The sequence below is a fragment of the Anser brachyrhynchus genome, assembly GCF_964034855.1.
Source record: "Anser brachyrhynchus genome assembly, chromosome: 2".
NCBI lineage: Eukaryota > Metazoa > Chordata > Aves > Anseriformes > Anatidae > Anser > Anser brachyrhynchus.
In genome coordinates, this window is record NC_137695.1 from 35987201 (window position 1) to 36009386 (window position 22186).

General features: G+C 38.1%; 1 protein-coding gene across 1 annotated transcript in view; it reads right to left on the reverse strand.

Annotated features, from left to right (window-relative positions):
• SKAP2 (src kinase associated phosphoprotein 2) overlaps nt 1–22186 on the reverse strand; it is a 115226-nt gene that overhangs the window by 48106 nt on the left and 44934 nt on the right. The window lies entirely within an intron of this gene.

The window sequence follows — 22186 nt, forward strand, 5'->3', positions numbered from 1 at the left end:
TAGCTAGAAGCGTAAGACTGACCAGTCGACCCCAACTCAAATTAAAATAGAAATGCAGGCATTAAAATTTGCACTTCTACCCTACATCCTTCCCTTGCTAAGTGAATAAAATGATTCAAACAAAACTGCTAGTTTTCAGAAACATTTTAGATATGTCTAATAACATGTACAGAATGTCGCACTGTTTACTGCAAGCAAAAAATTGGAACAAAAGCTATTCCTATGCTGCTTTTTTTTTGTGTGTGTGAGCATCACAGTGAAGTTCGTACTACTTATTGTCATCAAATATTCATAAGAGTCACTGTAGGTAGGTGGCAAGCTTACACGGCAGCAATTCTTCATCAAAATATATGTAATCTCATTAAGTTCTAACAATAAAAACATACAAAAAAGCACTGATATCAGCAGACAACCCCTGTGCTAAACAACCACTTTAAACTGTGTGTGGTGGGTTAAAGATCAATTGTCTGACCTTGAACTAAAAACACTGTCTCTGGAAGGCGCTATCTACTTCCTGGGTTTTTAGGTTGTCCCTTAAAACAGATTTATTTTTTTTAATTGGCATTCAAAAATGAGTTGGTTTATCGTTGCCCTATTTAAATACAGTTGTGTGAGAAAAATACAAGAAAAAAGGCTGGAGGATACAGAGAATATTATTTTTAAAAGCACAAAAATACTCCTGAAACAACACAACTTGCTCTTCAGACAACAAAACATTGAAGTTTGTGTTGGATACTGTAAGATAGTAGATAGAATTTTATATGAATTGACATTTCCACTGATTTTTCTTTTCCAGCTTAGCAGTACACCAGATATCATTTCAACTTTCTTGGAATTCTTACCACTGTGTTAAAAATCCAAGAGCTACTGGCTCCATGTACAGACACGTTAGGGTGATGCAGCTGTTCGCCCTCTCTTGATACGTATGCAACCACTGCACAACTTTAAATGAGAATTTGACACAAAGACACTTTTTGGCTGGTATGTATAAGTTTAATAGTTACTTAAACAGATGATCTAATGATGATATTATGAGTGGGGGAGGGGAAGAGTTTGTACAAATAGACATAGTGTGCTACTTTAAGTTGGTCATTGGGAGGCATCAGTGTGCAACACTTCCAGCTTTACCTCACCAAGTAGGGCTGATTTTAAAACAGTGCATCCCCACAGATGTGTAGGGGATAAAACCTAAAATAAACAAACAAAATGACTCCACTTATATTTTTGAATTTAAGAATCTCAACAACTAATTGCATCTAATGTTACACACAGCTTTTTGTATCACTTTGGTTCTTGAAGAGAAAGCTTGGCAAGTGATCGTTTCAATGAACAGGCAAATGAAATGGGTCATAAAGCCCCAAAAATACTAAGGGGACTCCTTCAAGTTATTCTGCCTATAGGTATGACCCTACCTGAAGTAACCATTTCAGAGAGCTGTAGTTAATATCCCACACAACCTCCAGTTTTGCTGCTTCTGCTGAGACCAGCTGGGATAAATTTGATGATGGCAGTTTCTGAAACTACATTTATTTTACACAGGGCACTGACAGCTTGTGAGAAAAAGAACCTGCATGATAAAAATGCCATCTTCCACTGGTTTTGTGACACTGCAGAATGAAGTCTTCCTCCCACCTTCAGCCTGAGGAGAACCCAGTTTCTTTTCCTGTTACTCAAAGCTACGACAGCAGCTCCATGAAACAAAATGCAGCTGGTCAGCCTCACTGTTGGCCAAAACCTGTAAGTAGCCCAAGCAGAAATAGATCACAGGCTTATTATCCTACTGCTGTCTGAGAAGCCTGGGAACCATGAAACACGATGAAACTTTAGTGGAAAGGCAGGAGAGAGGGACCAAACTGTAATATTCCAAGACATATACAGCTGTACATGAAAGAAAGAGCATAAATCTGACTAAATTCTCTCTTTCATTGTCCTGCACATCTAGAGGAAAGGGGAGGAAGAACAAGTAGCATCAAAAGGATAAAGGAGAAAGAAAGAACCACCTCCTCTCAGATTCTCATTAACTACAGGTGTTGTGCACATGCAGCAGGAGGAAGGCACAAATCTTACCCCTGTACTGCAACACAAACAAGGAGGGAAAGAAAGAAAAGAGAATGACATCTTCCTTCCAGTGACTGCCCAGAGCCAGCGCAGAAGGCCGCTCTACCTTTCTTCCATTTCTTTCATTGCTTTAAATCCTGTTTGAGACATGGACAAGAGGGTAGAGGGAACTGCAAGCCCTATATGTGGGAACTCCCAACTAAAAGTTTGGGATTTGTATAGCAGGTTGCTTTTTAGCTGTTGCTTTCAGTCAAAACGTTGCTTCCCCATTCATTTGAAATAGAACAGGCTTGGCACAAATCAAAAAAAAAAAACTAAAGCAGCGCTTTGTTATAGTAAAGCAGCATTTGTTTACATTACACCAGCAGCTGAGATCAGAGACTCATTAAATGACTACTGTATGGAAGTTTGAATAAGACAGCTCCTTCTCCAGAAAATCTACTTAACACACGGAGACTGCCAAGAAAGAATGAGTATTTTTTAAATCACATATTCCTTTAGAGTTTAGAGCTCTGAATTCTCAAATGCCAGTCCCATACTATACTCTCATGCATGCTCCAGGACTTCTTCAGAGCAAGGAAAAATTTTTCCCTTCCCTCACAGATGCAAGTGAAATGGTCTGGATCTCAGTTTCCTCTAATTCACTGGAGATTGTCCCCCATAAGAAATGAAACAGAGATGCAAGGAGCTTGCACCTTAGGAATGCCAAATAGCTCCTACTGGTGTTAATTTTCTTGGGTGCCTCAGTTTTTTTTGCACAGATCAGAGTAAAATTTCTCTCCCAGAATCAGCCTAACAGAGACCACCAGGACTTGCTACCTTTTTTTACCCCTGCATGGTCTGTTCCCAGATACGTCTCAAGAATTTAGAAATAAAGACATTAGCAAAACCCATAGCCTTTCCTATTTTCTCCTCTGGTAGACTGTAGGTTTTCAAACCAGTTGTAAATACCAGATGAAAGTGGCACTGTGAGTCAAGAAGTGGTTTGTTGCTTGCAGCTGTGTGAGTTTACAGATAGAGGTAAAAATGTTGCTCCTGTGAACCCCTGAAGATGTCATTTCTGCAGTCCTGACAGTGGTGGGCAAGTACAGAGCCGAGAATACAAAAATGTCTCCCTTCCATTCTTGAGTTTCTGCTTCATAATGTCTTGAACTTTATTCTTTTGATGTGAAAATCATGTCTATGCTGTCCAATATTTGGGGAGATGATTATCTCGCATCCCCAATATATAGTATAAAATGAGGGAGGTCCATCTGCTTACTGTTAAAGGTTTTCCTTCTTTTTTGACCACCCACTCACAGATGAATCTCCCAAAATAATTTCTCATCTTATCCTGGTGGGAATTACTGCAATGTACTCCAAACCAAAATCTGCAGACTAGGCTCCACTTGCATATTCCCAGACTGATGCATACAAAGACCAGATCAAAATATTTATGAGGCCTAAACCTTCAAGTCTTGGAGAAAAATAAATTATACATAAATGCACCAGGTTCTTCCTCTTGGTTCTAGGCACTCTTGTGCCAAGTGAGCAGCTGGCAGTTATTATAATGCTATTGCTGCCAGGCTGAAAATTCCTCCACTGAAAAGAAAGTGAAATGCTCTCACTCAAGCATAAAGCCAGCTTGTTTACCAGCCATGCTCTGCCTTCAGAAGTGAGTGAATGTTACCAAGGTAGGTGTATTAATGCACAGGTCCCTGTGCACAAGTCCCACAAATCCAGTGCATCTTTTGACTTCAGAAAGACCTCAGACTAAAGTTTATGGCATAGCTAGAATTTTTGCAACTTGGTAATCTCACGGTCAAAAGCCTGAATAACGCAATTTTGCTCCCCATTACTTAAAAACAGTTTAATCAGTGTCACTTTACATGATAAAGTATGAAATTTAATCATTACACATGGCATTTTGAGTTTTGGTGAACGCAACTGTGTAAAAATTTAATTCTTCATACAGAACAAAGCAAAACAAAAGCAGGTTGTATTATTCTACACTGTACACCAATAGGATTTTTTTTTTAATTTCTTCAACGTGGGCTAAGGGATACATAAAGCAAGAAGTAATTAGAGGTCAATGTATTCTAAAGAGGTGCTTAGCATACTTATGGGAAGTTAAACAGGCAAAGTGGAGGTAAGTGTAATTCAGCAACAGCTAAACTGATTACAGCTTGCTTTCCTACTACAGGCCCATAGGTCTAAGCATTATAAAGGCAAAGCTTTCTTGCTTAAATAAGAATCATTCACCATTCTTCAGTCCTTGGAAAAGGAAACTTTCAAGACAAAATACATTAAGTTGAGTGTAGTGAGAACAAAAACAATGACTTTATCTTCCTTTAACTTAAAAAATAGATATAAAATCACTATTCTTGAAAATTATTTTTCCAGCTACCTTTCACTGTGCTGAAGACCCATTTATAGGAGAAAACAAAGGAGAAACTGAAATCTATTCCTAGTTGAATTATTGCTAATTAAAACCTTGACATCAGCTAGAAACCAGGGTGGAAAATCTGTTAAAATGCAGAAAATAAGATTTTCTTCTCTCAAACTCAGGGCTTTATCTCTCAGGCAAACAGACAAAATCTGAAAGTGTTTTTGTTAAAGTGTGAGCAAAGAAGGAGTACTGTTTCTAGCAACAAAACATATTTTACTCCTCTTTCTTTTCCTTCCATCCCCCTTCTCACAGACATCTCCCAAAATTCTTCATACATCTCCACTTCATTTTGATCTGGAAATACAGCGTTTACCCATTTTTAATAGCTACTGCAGAGGGATTCAATTATCTTTGAATCTGTACACAGCAATACAGTGGGGTCACATCTGTTGTGCAACCACTAAGTTAGGCTAAAGAGGTGTTTTACTTTTATAATCATGCCTTTTCTCTATTTTTTTTTAAGTGAAGATTAATGTACACTGAACTTAAAAAAACAAAAATCAAATTTCCCAGAGTCTTCTGATTAAGGAAAAGCCATCAGTTGGAAGATCACGTAAAATCTCCCTAGCTTCATTAACTGTCTTCAACACCTTCATGAAGGCTACTTTAGTACTTTGCAAATGTAGTAGCCTAATAGCTATGAATTAGTCTAATATGCAAGAATCAAAAGATAAATCTTAAAGAAAACATCATTAATTTAGCGCAATAAATGTAACGTTTGGGTTTTGAAACATTCATTCAAGAAAAGTTCACATTTTGGCCTTCAAAATGTTCCAAAGACTGTCTAGTCTGTGAAGTTTTGCTCCGGAGCCATGCCTAGCATTCACCGTTGTGTTCTCTAATAATTTATAATTATTCCCTCAAAATACTCCTACTTAATATACTGCTCTAAGAAGAGCCAGCAGTGTATTTTATTAAAGAATAGTTAAAGCAGCATCTGTTTCTAGTTATTTAATTCCTTCTAATTTGGGATCTGAAGTTTGGGCTACAAACACTAACACTACACCCTCAAAGGCCTAAATGCTGACTATTTCTTCTTTACTCCTCCCTCGTAAGGAGAGAGGTATGAGGATTTCTCCTCCCTTCCTTCCTGTAAGTTCAGGAGAAGGCAGTGAGCCAGGCAGCCTAAAAACCACTGTGACATATTCTTTACAGAAATACTGAGCTCTTTTAAGCGCTTAGCAAGCTTGAAATCTCTTTTAGTCATTTTCATTTACCCCCTAATTAAATAACTGTGTATTTAGATATTTTAAATTAACAAAATCTTACATCTATGGCTTCTCATTTCTCATCTGTTTTCTGTGCAAAGTTTCTTTAATAGTTGTAACATATTTCATTTGACAAAGGCTTCTTTTTTAAATAAATTACTGGAGTCAGCCACTCAGTCTCCATTCACCAGGATCCACAGCTTAATAGAATTATCCTGGATCACACACTGCTTGCCTAAACTTAACTTTGAATTTGCAAGGTCTTCATAAACCAATATTGTCCTGGACTTATGCATTCTTTGGTTGGCTTTCAAATTGGTTCTAAAACACCCACTGTCACATTTTGCATAGCATGTTAATATACAAAGGAGATAATGTTTTTTGCCCCTTGATCCAGATTTGACTTTCACATGGATAATTGCTAATTTTAAAAAGCAAAGAAAAAGAAGAAGCAATGTTTTCTACTGTGGGCTGCCATTATCCCCCAGGGTTACAAAACCAACCACTGGATGCTTCACAGGAGCAGCCTTCCCGCTTCTGCTGTTTCTCAAAGATTCTCAGGCAAGACAACAGAAGGAAGATACAGCAGTAAAGAAAAGGTCTCTTGTACAAGGTCTACTGCTCACGCCACTGTAATACAAGGCATAGAAACTTAGAAGTTTTGCTTACATCCCTCCAAGGATCATTACAGATTAATCAATCATTCTGGAAAGAGACAGAAAGGTTTCCATCATCCAGAGGTCCACACTACTGCTAACAGAAAAGCGTGTCTGTTGCAGAAGTTGAAAATACAAATTATGCCTATGTAACAAGAAGCTCAGCTTCCTACTTGGTTTTCAGAAATAAAATCTGCAGGAAAACACGCAGATAAAAGCAATGCCTCTGCACCGCAGATAGAAGCAAGACCCAAAAAAAAAAAAAAAAAAACCAACATCATGGTTCAATTAGGGGTACTGGAAATTCTCATGAAATGATGTAGGCAAGCTGAAATTTCCCAGCATCATCTCACAGACAAGCACACACATCCAATTTTGATTAGAAACCCTAACTAAGGATTCAGAATATCTACACAATAGTTGAACTGCAGAAGGTGCTGTTAGCTAATCATAGAAAATTAAAAGGTCAGGAATAAAGAGTCTACAGCTGGAGTATGACCAGCATGATGTCAAAATGCATATGGATAGCATCTTTAACCACATCATGATTCCTGTATTCCCAGATGACTAATAGGAAGAAAGTCCTATAGGTTTATCAAACAGCAAGTTAAAAGCTAGCATTTAATATGACCAGGTGAAAAAAAACAATTTTCAGCTTAACATCTAAAACATCTGGAAAAGGTAAATACTACAATACACCACCGTTTACTACTATTTTTAAATAACCACCTGGTAAGTATAAGAATCCCTTGGAAATAAGCACGTATCACAATGCTTAACAAAAAGTTACAGGAATTGGAACAAGAAGATTTCTATTAATTTCCTGATCTTGTCCTAACTCTTTTAATTAGTAGTTTTGAAGGGTCTAAAGTTTCCTCTTTGGGTGACTGGCAGATTTTGTTCAGCAAATGAGCCTAAACTGCCAGTAAACAACGACAACTATTAAATATTTTTCATGTTGAGTTAAATACATTTTGGCAGAAAAGCTGCCAAATGCCACTTGAAAAGGGAAACAATGAACTCTCAAATGGTATTTTAAAATATGTAGTACACGTTCTTTTAGTTTCAGCATCCTAGTAACCCGCATATTTATTACTCAACAACATTCTGACAGATCTATGAGAGCTTAAGTGAATTCTGTGACTGTTATCCAGATTCATTCTGTGACTGTTATCCAGATTTTGGTAATACCATCCAAGTGGGATTCTTCACAAATCATGTATCAAACAAATAGCATAGGATTTTTCTTCCTCTTAATTCATTTTTTCCCAATATTTTGTTGCACTGTATCCTCTCCTAAGGAAGATCTGTTCCCTATAACTCCTTTCCTAAATTGTTCACTTTGTAGTTCTGGAAACTAGTTTAAGGCCACTAAAAAAAAAATACAGTTGGAGAAATGCCAAATCTAGCTGTTTAACTGAAAGTGAAAATCATCCAATGTGAATTTCAATCTGTGACAGAGATATTTGGGCAGGGGAACGTTTTAACTACCGCTCTCATCAGAAAGGTAACATGCTGTGTGTACAGTAAGCAATACCGAAGAAATCCAGAGAAAGAAGGAAATTCTCAGACTACCATAAAACACCAATGAAAAACCCCAACATAAATTGTATGATGTTTTATATATGAAAGTCATTCATGCCAAGTGGCAGCCCTCTTGGCTTAGTCCTGTAGGCTGCAAAGTTCCAACTGTTCTGACTGCTGGCCAAAGTCTTGGCCTGCTAAGCTTCTGAAAGGAAACATGCCTACACACTTCGAGCATTTTAAATGCTCCAACAGCTCATATCCATGATCAAAAAAATTTTTAACATTACTGGTTGGTGCTGGAAATCTTTCATCTGTATGAAGGAAGAGATTAGAATTCCTACAGTCAGCTAAAACCAGAACCAAATCTTTAAAAGTGGCATTTGCAGATTTCAATGAAGAGAGGTCTAAGAAAGCTATAATTTTCATTTTCCACATTTTATGTATTCCCGCAAACACAAAATGGCTTGAATGTTCTGCCTCATTACCTCATTTTGATACATTTCTTCTACTACTGATAATTTAAGTAAAAATCTATGATCAGTGAACTATCACACTAAAAGCTAACATGGATTAAGATGGAGGTATGACTTTCCAGTGCAGTCTGCAAGTAAAGACAAGCCTTTTTAAAATAAAAAGGGAAACAAAAGAGAAAAAAATCTCACGTGAGCCTTCAAGTTTTTCCACTGCTGCACACAAAATATACGTTAAATATAATGCATTATGGAGACTTACAGTCTACTGCAATAATGACGTTGCACTTTAAAAAAATCTGCAGAGCAAGACTATAAGAAGGTTAAAAAAAAAAGGTAACAGTAAAAAAAATAAAAACAGGAGTGACCAGCACAGTGTCTTTATTTGTAAGTACTCTGAAAGAGGTAATAAAGATTCAAAGCTTTTATTGTTGAAGAAGCATACAGGTATTTTCAAACCTCCTCTCATAAGGAGTTTGCTATCAGAAAGATAACAAAATTCTCCATTTTGTTCTAGTTGCATGTGACGAAACTTAAAAGAACACATGAAACACTGCAAGAAGCTAACAGAATACTCAGGTTTCCTGAAAGCTCTCCAGGTGTTAATTGCAGTGGTCATTCACCTTGCAGTACTGAGGGCAATGGGAAGAACCATCTTCCAATACCAACTCCAACTTTAAAATGAATAACTGTGCTAATGCTTTCACTCCATTTGAAGTTTTCAGAAGAAATCCACACACTTGAAGATGCAGGCAACAAGAGAAGCTCTGGTAGAAGTTGTTCACTGAACAGCAACAGCAAAGAACAAATCAGACCAACTGCACCAATTCACCTGAAAGCCCCATTTTATTATGTCTAGTCACCTGAAACACCCATTTCAATTTTAAATGATCTGAGCAATACCAAGCTAGACAATGGACTTTTCCACACGATTACCATCTTTCCAAGGTGACTCTATGCAGCTATTACAGGTTTTAGTACCAAGCAGGAATATTTGGAATATCTTTATTTGCAATTAACAAAAACTATATTCATTTTTATTTGGAAAATTTCTCTTGAATGCATCTGAATCTCTAAACACAGTAACCAAAATAAAATCTTCTTTGGATACCATCTGTGGAATTGAAATCTAAAAGCAAAAGAGAGTCACTCTGATTGACTTGCTTAATGCCAGCTGGTCTTTTCCTATGGTTAAAACATACAATTTCTGCATCTTCAGCTTCTACAATAGGAAAACTGAAAGAGTTAAGGTATTGCAAGTTCACAAACCAGAATTACCACCATATTCTGCAACAGGGATCACAATTTGGGAAAAGAGAACTGAGGGAATAGCTGTGATTGGATTCTTTTGTGTCCTGTCTATATAAGACTGGAAAGAAGACACATTAAGAGAAACAAGCATTAAAAAAAAACAAAAACTTACGGACTTTTACAATGAGGAAATAATTGCATAGGTATCAGGGATTTTTTCAAACTCCTTCATCTCTCACTCTGTGTCCCTTGATTCACATATCACACCTGCGTTTCTCTTAATCCCACCGTTGCACATAAACCTAAATTAAGAATTAGAAGGACAAGCCAGCTGATGAGCATACCACTGTTGAAACTCATGCCAGTTGTAACACTGAAGATGTATGAATCAACTGAGCCTTCTAAATGAGCACTGTTGCTTGGTCTGTGGGACAGTATTTAGTGGTAGCATTATGATCTGTGGATATACATGGGACAAAATTTGTAGGAAAAGTAATAATCTTTATCAGAAAACTAACACCAAAAAAAAGCCAGACAAGCCTTTAGACAGGCAAAAGAGCTCATGTATATAAAAATTCCTCCCCCCCCATATCAACTAGTTAACACACACACTCCTTTACAAACCTGGCTTAATAAAACTAATGAAAATACAGTGTCACTCAAAAGCTGCACTAAAAACAAGGAACGTAAACCTGTAATCGTTTTTTAAAAGTCACACAGAGTATTTTCTTCTAATTCAAAAATTGTTGATTCAGTTCTCTTTAAGAGCGCACAAAAATAATAATTGTGTCAAAGCTATAAACAGGTATTGCCAAAATTTCAACTGAGCAAATTTTAAAGTTGATCTATGAACACGAAAAAATGGAAATGAGACTTCTAATGGAAACGCTGACACAACTTTAGCTATGACAATGCTAACGGCACTACTATAATAAATCTGTCAGTTTCTATAATGTCTATGACAATCCCATTAATATGAATGATGTACACTTCACATAGCATACTACATAGCAACTGCACGAGTTATATCATCTTCATTCCAAGTAACAAATCAGTAATCAATATTTGTAAAAGCAGACTAATCCTTTGTAAAATCACTGGTTTAGTGATTGAAGAGTTTGCTCAATTTACACAGTTAATCCCTCTTCATCTGCTTGAGCCCTCTATTTATTCCAACCACTTACAGTGGTAGCCATAGCAGATTAATACATCCCCCCATGCTAAACATGTCTTGACAATTGACCCAGCATATTGCTGTCAGGATAATCTTTACAAACACTGAGCTTTTCTTACCAAGCCTGAAGGCAACATTTAGAAATCAAAAGTTTACAAATAGTCTCAGCAACACCCCCTCGCACATTTCCATTTAATTATTTCTTGGAGGCAGCATCTACTGTCATATTTTCTAGTCCCAAAAGGTACCCTTCTGAATTTTTGATTTCATCAAGTTAAACATTATTATAATGCAGTCACACAAAGAATTTTTAGAGAAAGAAATTTCTATAGGAACACAAAAAATAGCAAAGAAAGTGTTGGAGCATATTAAGTGAAAAAATGACACGGCCATCTGTGCAAATACAAATAAATTAGCATCCTTTATTTGAAGAAACGAGCTGAAGCACTAGAACCAAATTAAGATCACAAAAAAAGCACAAAGGTCACCACATAGTCTATAGTACGAGAGGAACAAAACAGTGATGCTTAATTAGAACAGAGACAAAAACATCTAGTTACATCTACATACACCTCTGTAGCTTTGAGATGAAATTTACAACAGAGATTGGTGTGGCCCTTCGAGATTTTCCTCCGTTTTGAGACTTTTATCCCTCCAAGAATGCTACGCTAAACTCAGCCAGGTTTGAGGGGGAGGTTGTTTTGGGAAGGGGACAGGGGTTTTGTATGTTAATGTATTTAGGGTGGTTTTTTTGATAGTTTTTGTTGTTGCTGTTTTGGTATGTGGTTTCCTGTCCCTCACCAAGGGCAAAAAACAAGCAAGTAGTAAGAGAGAAATCAGAGAAACTGGTGCTGAGACCAGAAACTGAAACATGCTGGGTTGGCTTATACATTAATTACTGGGCTACAGAGCCTAATTTATCCATCTGGCTCTAGAAATGCAATTTAGATTCAGGAATGTACTTAAACACAATTGGCAGAGTAAGGAACTCTGACCGAAGTCACCAGGTATAGTCACAGCATACATAAAAACGTTTGTGTGCTTGATTTATAATTCAAAATAGATCCATGGGGAAAAAAAATACCATTGGAGCACTAGCTTTAAGGGGCAACAATTAACTTCAACCTTGAAGGCTGAAGCCCAGCAGAGGGATTTAGATTCTGTAATGACAGGATCTTGTTAAGTAGGTGGACTCAGCACACAGATTTGTTCTGTTTGTTTGCTGTTGAGATCTTGTCAATCTTAAAAACCTAAAAACAGGACCAAAGACACATGCTACTACACAGAGCAACCTAAAGTTTATCATCTGTTTATTAAACACGAGTGTCACTGTTGAAAAATATCATTTGAAGGATGCAAGAGGTGAGCTGCAGCACAAAACAGGTCACCACATTTCAAGAAAGACACCAGTCTTCTGACACCCAGTTCCACCTTAAGAAGGGCTTAGCCTTCTAAAAATTAGTGGCTTGACTAACCACTTGAAGCTGGGTGTGGTGACACAAATGCAGGGGCAAGTAGTGAACTTCATGTCTGGTCACATCCACGCTATCCTTTTCAGGTTGAGAAGTAGAAGAGGTGCAGGGCACACAGCACAGCACAATGCAGTGCATGAAACTTCCTCCCAGCAAGTTCTATGGGAGTTTTAGCCAGTCAAACTCAAATTCAGAGTCAAAATAATTTTTTGAACTAAAATTCTAGATTTTTTCCTTAAGGCAAGCCATCAAAAAAGATGAAACCTGAATCTTAGCGGTTAAAAAGCATGCTAGGATGCTTATTAGGAAAAAAGGCATTTTGTAGATATGAGGGATTATAAATTGCATAGTGGCTCACATTTATCAATCCTTCTTCTCTTATTCAGATGTTCATAAATTGAATCTCACCGCGTAGATCTGGAAGCTGTTGCATAAAATATTTTTGACAAAAAATGCATGCGGGACTTCAACAGAACAATAATGGTACAGCTCAAGTGTAGCTTCAATATATAGTTGGATTATGGAAAGAATGTCTAATCAGTTTTAATCTGCAATACCTCAAACGAACAATGAAAAGAGCAAACACAACAAAGACACCTATTGCAACTGATGCTCTCATGATGAGTATCTTGGGCATAGCCTCTAAAATCAAATAAGAAGGTTGCACTTTACCTTGTTGACAGTATTACTTGGTTAAAAAAGCCTAAGAGCAGTTAGTCCTGACTGACTGGTGTATGGACAGTGAAACCACCACTCCGAGGGTTGTCCTGATAGCTCCCAGTGGCCCAGCTATGTGGCAAAAACCTGGAGTTTATTCATCCACTATGATTTCCCAAAAAAGTTGCATGGTATTTTAGAGTGTTTCTTGAAATGTATGTTTTCTGATATCCTTTTTCTCTATTCTTAAGCATTCTCCTATGAACCATTCCGTTTCAGCAACTAACAGCAGAGACTGCTAATCTAGTCTCTAAATGATGTAAGAGTGCCAAAAAGAACAAACAAATAAATAAAAGCCACCAAGAAAGTCTGCAGCTGCAACAAAATCTTTAAGTGTCTTGCACTTCCATGAACTCTGTCCCACTGCCATTCAATGAAACTCTGCCAGGAAAATGCATAGGGAGCCAGGCTATCAGTTGGCACCACCAGTAGAGAGGGAAGAAAAAAAAAAAGAAAAAAAAAAAGAAAAAAAAAGCGAGGCCAGACTTCTGATTTGCAGCACCCTAAGGTGCCAACAGGATGGCACATTATTTTTACCTCCAAATTTGTGGCGAAGGGCTGAACGAGTATTAGGACAGCCCATGACTTGCAAGTCTCTGCAGGGCTTAGCCATGCAGCTGCTAGCACTGCTCCTGCTTAAGGCCAGGCTCCAAAACTGGGAGAAAAACAGCTGGAGCTATCAGACTGCAGGTGGTGGTGCAGTGGTAGGACTGACAGCCCAGAATGCTGAAATCCTGAGGCCGTTTCTGTGAAGGCAGCAACAGTCACGAAATATTGCCTAAGGTGCCTTTTAACCCTTTAACGCACACTGATCCTGTGGACTCCACTACCCCGTAGCTGCAGAGTTGGCCAACACAGAATAGACACTGAGACATCATAGGGTTATAATTGGTTTAACAAGACCTCTTCAGCAGCTGACAGGCAATTAAGTCTTCAGTATAGCTCTAAAATATTTACTCTAACTCTCTAACTGCATATAAAGACACATTTCTGAGCACATCACAGTTCCAGTTACAGCTAGCAATGCTTCTTTCAGGACTTTTAAGCAACTTTTATACGAGTAATATAGAAGATGTGTGGATTATTTAAGATCACATGTATGAATAAAGACATTCCCAAAAACATTATGAGCAATATGTGGTTTTCCCTGGTAATACTGTTACATGCTGTGCTTTTGCCAACTTTTTGAAGCACAGATTATTTAAAATTTATAAAGCTAGGTAGTCAACATAACCCTATTTCCCTTGTTCAGTTTGTCATTTCCTCAGCATAAAAGATGCTGAAACTACTTCGCTTTCAGATATCCCAACAGAAATAAACATGCATATATAATGACTACCCCGTTACATGCTCTCTGCAAAGGTTCCTATCATGCAGAAATAGGAGTGAAAAAATACAGTCAAAGGAAAATTTGGTGATGAGAATGATCACTTGATTAGGTACAGGGCAAAAAAAATATACATAGAGGTTGTCAACACTACTGTCATGTATAGAAAGGAAAATTAAGTCATTTGTTATTCTCAGTTGGAGAGGTCACTAATGTTATCTTGCACATGATGATTTGATGCACTACATATGATTAATGATTGTTTAAATGACACTGCCAAGGTCTGTAGGTCAGACTATGACCTTCCTTTTTTTTTTTTTTCTCCAGATATCCATAAGCAGAATATTTATAATTCTGTAAGTTCCTTCCTCCCTCTTGAAAATATTTTAATACTGTCTACTACTATTAAAACAAGAACTCCAACAGTAGATGGTGGCAAAATTGAAGGAAAAAATCCAGCAAGGAAGAAAGTGCTTCAGAATCATATTTGTAATGTAGTGTTATTTTAAATGGTTGGTCCAATTGTGACCATCACATTTAGCGCAATCCATTTCAACTGCACGGGTTTTTACAACCTCATGTATGTACCTATCTTAATGCTCCGGGAGAAAATTGCATACACCTGGACTCAAAGTTCTTCCTCAAAAGTCACTCTGAGATGCTTCAAAATTTTAAAGACAAAGTGAACGCGTTTGTTCTTTTCCAAAGAACTGAAAAGCAAAGTTCTTCTCTAAACTCAAAGCATACAAATTACATTCCTTAATGTGTTCTCATATTTCTGGCCAGAATTTTATTTCTTTTTATCTCTAACCTAGAAAAGGGATTTTATGTTTTTCAATTTGTGGAGGGAATCTATTTTTTGTCATTTAATTTTTCATATATTTTTAATTTATCTTAAAATCTGAGTTGAGCCATTAAGAAAATATACAGTGAAAGTGTTGAGGAAAAAAAAAAGGAAGGGCCATATTCTTGTGACTGGCCAGCTATTCACAAAACTTCAGGAACTAAACTATCTTCTTGATCACACTTGGAAATCTCAATTGTATAGAAACATGGAGGCATGTAATTTTCTGCCCACGGATATGGGAACAGCTGTTTGTTATGTAGGCCAAAATCAACTTCAAATGAGAAATGAGCACTACCACCATTTTTATTTAAAAAATAAAATAAGACAAAATCACAAAACATTCTTAGTAATAATACTAGCTTGGTTTTTGTTTCTGTCTTTTAAACTTCAAGAGGATTGCAAAATTCCTTTTGAACAGATTTTTTCCCATTACATTCCAGCAGCTCTAGAGGAAGAGACTTTTTATACATCATCGTTACATGACACTTCAGATTTTAAAAATGCAACTCTGTGGTTACATTTTTTTCTTTACTGCTATACTTTTAAGTGTTTAATAACAGATTTCTGTATTGCCCATGTATTCTTCTACTTTTCCACAGGGTAGCAGTGTGCTTCAGAACAAGGCCACCACTGTGGGAATATGAATGAGTACACAAAATCCCTGCAGAAAGCAGCTGTTCCCTCTTGTACATATGCAAATGCAAGAATGCTAAATAATGAGGGCAGCTTTATCTCACAAAGGCAGAGAACAACAGAGCCAAAGTAGACTACAACAAAGTTTTTGTAGGAAGCAGTGAACTGAAGTCTGAAAAAAAAAAGATATGAATTCTTCTAAATATTCTCAGCTGTGAGAATCACGCATCTGAGGAAAATACTGTTGTTTTTTTGTGTGCAAAAATTCACACTGAAAATAATTTTTAAAACCCATAAGACAAAGACATAGACACAAATACATCTTTTCTATGACAGTGAGTTTATTCAAAAAAATTATCATGTAATTAGGACAAGTCTGGACGTTTTTTCCCCAATACTATCAGTCTTATGTATGACCTTGGACAAGTCATTGAATCTACCTCAGTTTTCTTGTCCATAAAATTGAGATAATACCTCTGCCCAGGGCTAGTGGGAAGTTAAACTCATCGTCCATAAGCGTGATTTGAAATAGCAAGGTGAAAGGACTTTATCAGTGTTACACACTGCTGCATTTTTCATTGCCTTTAATAAGCCTAATGAAACCATGTAAATTTTGAATGACAACATTAAGCAGATTTTCAGGACAGCTCTTGCTAGAAGTAAAAAGCATTACAGATTTCTTGAGATGACCCCGATTTGAGCTCTGACAACTAATGGCTGAGTCAGAACATTGCTATGTGAAGTACTGTGAAGAGTCTTCCAGATGTCAGTTTTTCTAACAGGGGACCGTTTATTCAATACTGGAGAGAGCAGTTGCATCAGTGATAGAATAGGAAGAAAAAATGCTAGAAAAGGAGAAATGTTTCACATCTGCTTATTGGTTAAGCCACAAGCAACACTAAAATCTTTCAAAGCCTATGACCGGAATTCACTAGTTAAGTTTAGTACAAACCACGCTTCTCACCAGCAAGTGCACAGACAAGAAGAACCAATTTATCAAACCAAAAATATACAAGCCACAGACTAAACTGCTCAGTTCTCCACACTGATCATTAGCTGCATCCCCGTACCATTAAAAGTGCCACCACAACCCCAATTTTTTGGTAATAATACCCATACCTTGAATTCATAGTCTCATAAAGAATATCCTTTGGCAATACATATTCTGCTACAATGTTGAGCGTCACATGTCTATCTCACCTAACCGCCTCGTGCTTAGGGCTACCACAGCTGCTGCCCTTTTAAACAAATGTAAATCTATCTCAGGTTTTAACCTGCATAACTCAGCATCATAAATAGTTACACATAAGGTACTGCTTTAGTTTGTATGCTCTACCTGACATGTTCTACAAATCAAGATATACTTAAAAAAAAAAAAAAGAGCTAAATCAAAACCAAATTAATTCATCTGCTGTCCTCAAATGCCATCTACAGAGAACATGCTTGTCATTGAAGGAGGCTGTGAGCAACACAAGACTAAACTTCTTAATTCAACATCTTCTACATTATTTCTTTTAGAGGCATGCTCAACAGAAGTATTTTTGAAAAAAGTTACGCTTTTTACTGGCGTTGACCTTCATGTTTATACTGATCTTTAGTACAGTTGACATCTGCTACTTTGGGCAGTGGACTAAAATCTTTGCAGTCACCGCCTGTGGTGCAAAGCTATATATAGACTTCTGCACATGTAGCAGGCTAAACTGCCAGATGCCCTAAGCCCCCAGTCTCATAGCTACTACATTTGCATGAAGTCAGCTCTAAACCGCTCATAAATTAAGGACATTTTTGATACTGTGTCACACTTGTTGCATATGCCAGAGTAAACTGAGCATCGGACCTGTCAACATCTGAAGGTCTGCTTTCATGATGGAGTATCCCAACAGACAGAGTAACACCACACTGTTGAAGCACTAAAAACTACAATACAAAAAGCAGATTTCCTTCCCCAACAGACAGTATTAGAACAGCAGACAGCAGAAAATAAGCAAAAGCATGTGAAAATAAGTGTACTCCCACACACATCTGCCATGGGTTCTCCTAAGTTTACCCAAAAAAAAGTGCAATGTTTATGTGGTTAACTTTCTTAGAGGACTATTTCAAAATTTTCACCTCCTCTGGGAATGAACATGGAAGCATTGTAAAGAGACACCAAGGAAACCATACGTAAGAGGCAGTCTTTTTTAGTCTTTTTTTTTCTCCGTCTTGACACACAAGAGAATTTCTAATGCCAGAGCAGAAATGAGAACGGCCAAGAACTCATGGGATTCCCCTTAGCCTGTCCAGCTTCCAATGCCTGTTTCTCTTCATTTCCTAATCCTCTCCTAACATTCAAGGTGGAAACAGCAGTAATCCGCAAGGGCAGGTTGTAAGAGCAGGCAAGGGGCACGGGAAATGGGCCTCAAGGCCTAACCTAACCTAGAAGCTGGGCTTGGCAGGACTGTACAACAAAATACACCAACTGCAGAAGGTATCACTCAGAAGGTGCAGTTTTCAGAAACACTATAAGAACATTAAACCATTAGTGTGTCCAAAGAAGGGCTACAAAGATGGTGAAGGGTCTGGAGAGCAAGACATACGAGAACCAAGGCTGAGGTCCCTCGCTTTGTTCAGCCCAGAGCAGAGCAGGCTGAGGGGAGGCCTCATGGCGGCCTGCAGCTCGCACACGAGGGGAACAGAGGGGCAGGCGCTGAGCTCTGCTCTCTGGGGACAGCGACAGGACCCGAGGGAACAGCATGGGACTGGGACAGGCGAGGGTCAGACTGGGTGTGAGGGAAAGGTTCTGCACCCAGAGAGTGGTGGGCTCTGGAACAGGCTCCCCAGGGAAGCAGCCACGACTCCAAGACTGCTGGAGTGTAGAAACATTTGGACAACGCTATCAGACATATGGTTTGAGTTTCGGGTGGTCCAGGAGTTGGACACGATGATCCTTGTGGGTCCCTTCCAACTTGGAATATTCTATCCTTCTGTGATCAAGACTAGCAGGGGAAACAGGGATATGTGTTAGAACCAGAAAGATTTCTGCCTATCAGAGGTGGAAGAAAGCATATGAGACAAAAAGTATGAGGTTCAGGAAACTAGTTTTTGCCATAATATCTATTGATAAATAAAATTTCCCAGAGGAACTGTATCTTCCAATCTTAAATGCAAATAGTTAACATGTAGCCTTCCGGCCAGAAGGTATTTCTTTTTTAAACAGTCGAAGTCACCAAGCCTGGGACACTCTTGTTAGAGCCCGACTTGACCATTTTGTTGTCCAAAACCACTCTTTCCCATTCCAGTCATTCCCTTTTCTCGTACCTCTAACCATCTCTGAAAACATTTCTTCTTCTGCACCAACTCTTATAGTCTTAATCCTGCAAAGCCCTTCTGGTGTCCAGTACTGTCATTTTCCAGGCTGCTTCCTTCTCTCATCATTTCTGCTTCATCTCTTCTTTCTCCATAGTTTTGGTCCCCCTCCCTGAGATCCCACTATATTTAATTGCCTCCTCATTTATGAACAACTGACCTCCCTGCATTACCCAGAGATCATGTTGTGCACCCACTTTACTCCCTGGCACTTCTCCACATCAGGGAGATTCTTAGCCAAGTGTGCTCTTTATATATTCCTACATATTCCCCTTCTCCTGCCACAGTCCTAACTGGGTGAGCATGCCTATCTTCACTGGGCAGAAGTCCTGTTGCCAGCTAGACTCACAGAAATAGACTGCCGAAACCATCTGCCCAGGAGAGCTATGGCAAAGGGGTTGCACAGGCATCTGGGACTGGGCTGCAAGACAGGTCAGCTGTTTTGTGGAGAGCTCATCAATCAGGAGTTGCCACTCCCATAGGTTATGACATTCCAGGGAATGAGGTAAACATGAAGACATTTGTTGGCTTTACCCTCTCCTTTCAATGATTCCTTTGATCAGCTTTGAACATCTCATTAGAAATGCAACAAAGTATCCTATTACCTTCCTATTTTTAACCTCCTTTTCTGTGTTGTGGCCCCAGTCTTAGGATCACACAGGTACAGTCTGCTGGCATTAAATTGTGAGAAATGCTTTGGGTCCCAAAGTATTTTGGTATATTATTGGTCCCCATGCCAATCGGCTGGGGAAAGGTAGGGGAAGAAATAATAAAATAAAATTAAAAAAAAAAACAGGCGTGAGAAATACCTCAGAAGTCTTTTACCTGCTCTTACTCCCAAACCAGGGCTGGATTTACTTAAAGTAAATATCTGGCAACAGGTTTGATAACTGCTTCATGGACAGCACAGCTATGCAGGTAAAGGCAATAACATACTGAGTATGGTGGAGTATCCTTCCTAGCTGCCCTCCTGTGATTCTGACTGAAAAATTCAAATACACCTGTACTAGCACCCATGCTGGACACACACAAACTGTGGTCTCAAAAGCAGCAACTCCAAAGCTGTACATCTACCCTGCCCATGCTAACTGGCCCCACTTCTCTGAATTGCTGTTTAGCCCAGGGCACAGCTGCAAAGATAGTGCTCCACTATTTCTCATTCCAAGACTAATAATATAAGCACTACTCTGTGAGTAGCTTGGGCACCATACTAGATTGTACACCCCTGCATTTTTTATTTGCAGAATACCTACCACAACAGGACCCTATTTTTGTTTGCAGCCTTTGAGAGCTAGAGAAATGACAACGGTAAAAATAAGAAGCAATGTACGTGACAGAGAGCTTGCATCAACATATTTGGAAAGCTCTGTACAGAGCAGACTCTCCTTAGAACATATATTCTCTTGCCACAGTTATCCTCAAAACCCTTGGGACCAATACTGATATGAAAGTATTTCATAACTAAGAGGCCTTCAGACAGCTATAACCAACTTCCACATTTATTTATTCTAATATCATCTGCTGCATTCATAGCATGTATTTTGTCAGCATGCCTCTATGAAACAGTCCACCGCACAGAGCATGGCTGAAATACAGAGCAAAAGCCATTGTAATAAATGTAATTAGTATTGTAGCAGTACCATATGCACTAACTGTACTTCACTACGAAAGCTTACACAGATCACTGCAACATAAAAATATCCATTAAAATAATGTTAATTGTATTTATTAGTACTGTATTTCATAAGATATTAACTACAGCTGTTGCCTATGCCCTGTTAACAAAAAAAACAGGAGGTATCCAATTTTAGAGAAATCCTTGTTATTCAGCACTGTCCAAATCAAAGCAGAAAGTTTAAAAGCAATCAGTTCATTTACAATGTATGTACTCATAATAGCCAATGTATTCCACAAATGCAAGAAGAAAATACCAGTTTGATGCACAAAAATTGTGAAAATCTTTCCTCATTCTACTTTCTCCCAAGACAAGCAAAATCCATGTGTTTTGTTTTTGTTTTTAATTTCAAAGTAATTTAAAACAAGAATTCTTTACTAAATAGTTGACGTTTAATTCAGAGCAGTATAGACTAAGACATACACTTCAAATTGAAATATAGGGCAGACTTCTACAGTTGCAGCTCTCAAAAGCACACAGCTACCTCAACCTGAAATGTTTATTAGCAAGATGGCAGGCAACTATTTGCCTAGCAAAATGAGGGACACTGCCAGTATTTTCCTTGAAAGGCCTGTTTAGTTTTAGAGTACATTTGAATTAAGTGTGAGATCAATATGTGATTTCCTACAGGTTTGGGGACCATAAATGTAAAGCCCCATCCTGCACTCTATTTTAATTGATATGTATACTGTTCTTTCATTTCAAGAAGGTTCAGACTGCAGAACCTGAAAAACTTCACCATTACTTTTAAAAGGTGAATAATCACACTAAGCATGACAAGATGATTACAGTGCTAACCATGGAATCTGATTTATCTTTGAAAAGAACAGTTTAAATAATCAGAAGATGCATTTGGTTTTATTGGAGATTCATCATATTGAAAGCTTTTTGAAGAAAACAACAAAAATAGTTCTGTTTTAACATTGAGAAGGGTCAAACTAATAGACATAAGTTATTTTGGTGCCTTAGCGCACCAAACACCTGCGCGGAGCTTTTCATGGAGAAGTGGCTGAATTATAGATAGCTTTAGTTTTGAAAAGGCAAATCAGTTTAATATAAAGATGCAGATGACTTGTCAGCCATACTTAGCACAATGAAACTTGTGCTTGTGGAGATTCAGAGAGAGTTTAATATTGTAATTTGCCAAAAGGTGGACCCAAACTGCAGATTCCTGAAGATCTTCCTAGCAGTTCTCAACACCCCAAGCTCCAGTATATTGATAGAGGACATCTCATGCAACTGCACCATACAGTTTTGCCAAGAATTCAATTTCTAGCTTGATGTGTATCAGTTATGCTGTGATACGATGATGCTGTTCAAAGAGGACCTGGGATAATGAATATCTGTAGAACGAACCATTATACCAGACAAAGGCAAAGACAGATACATTAGGAATTT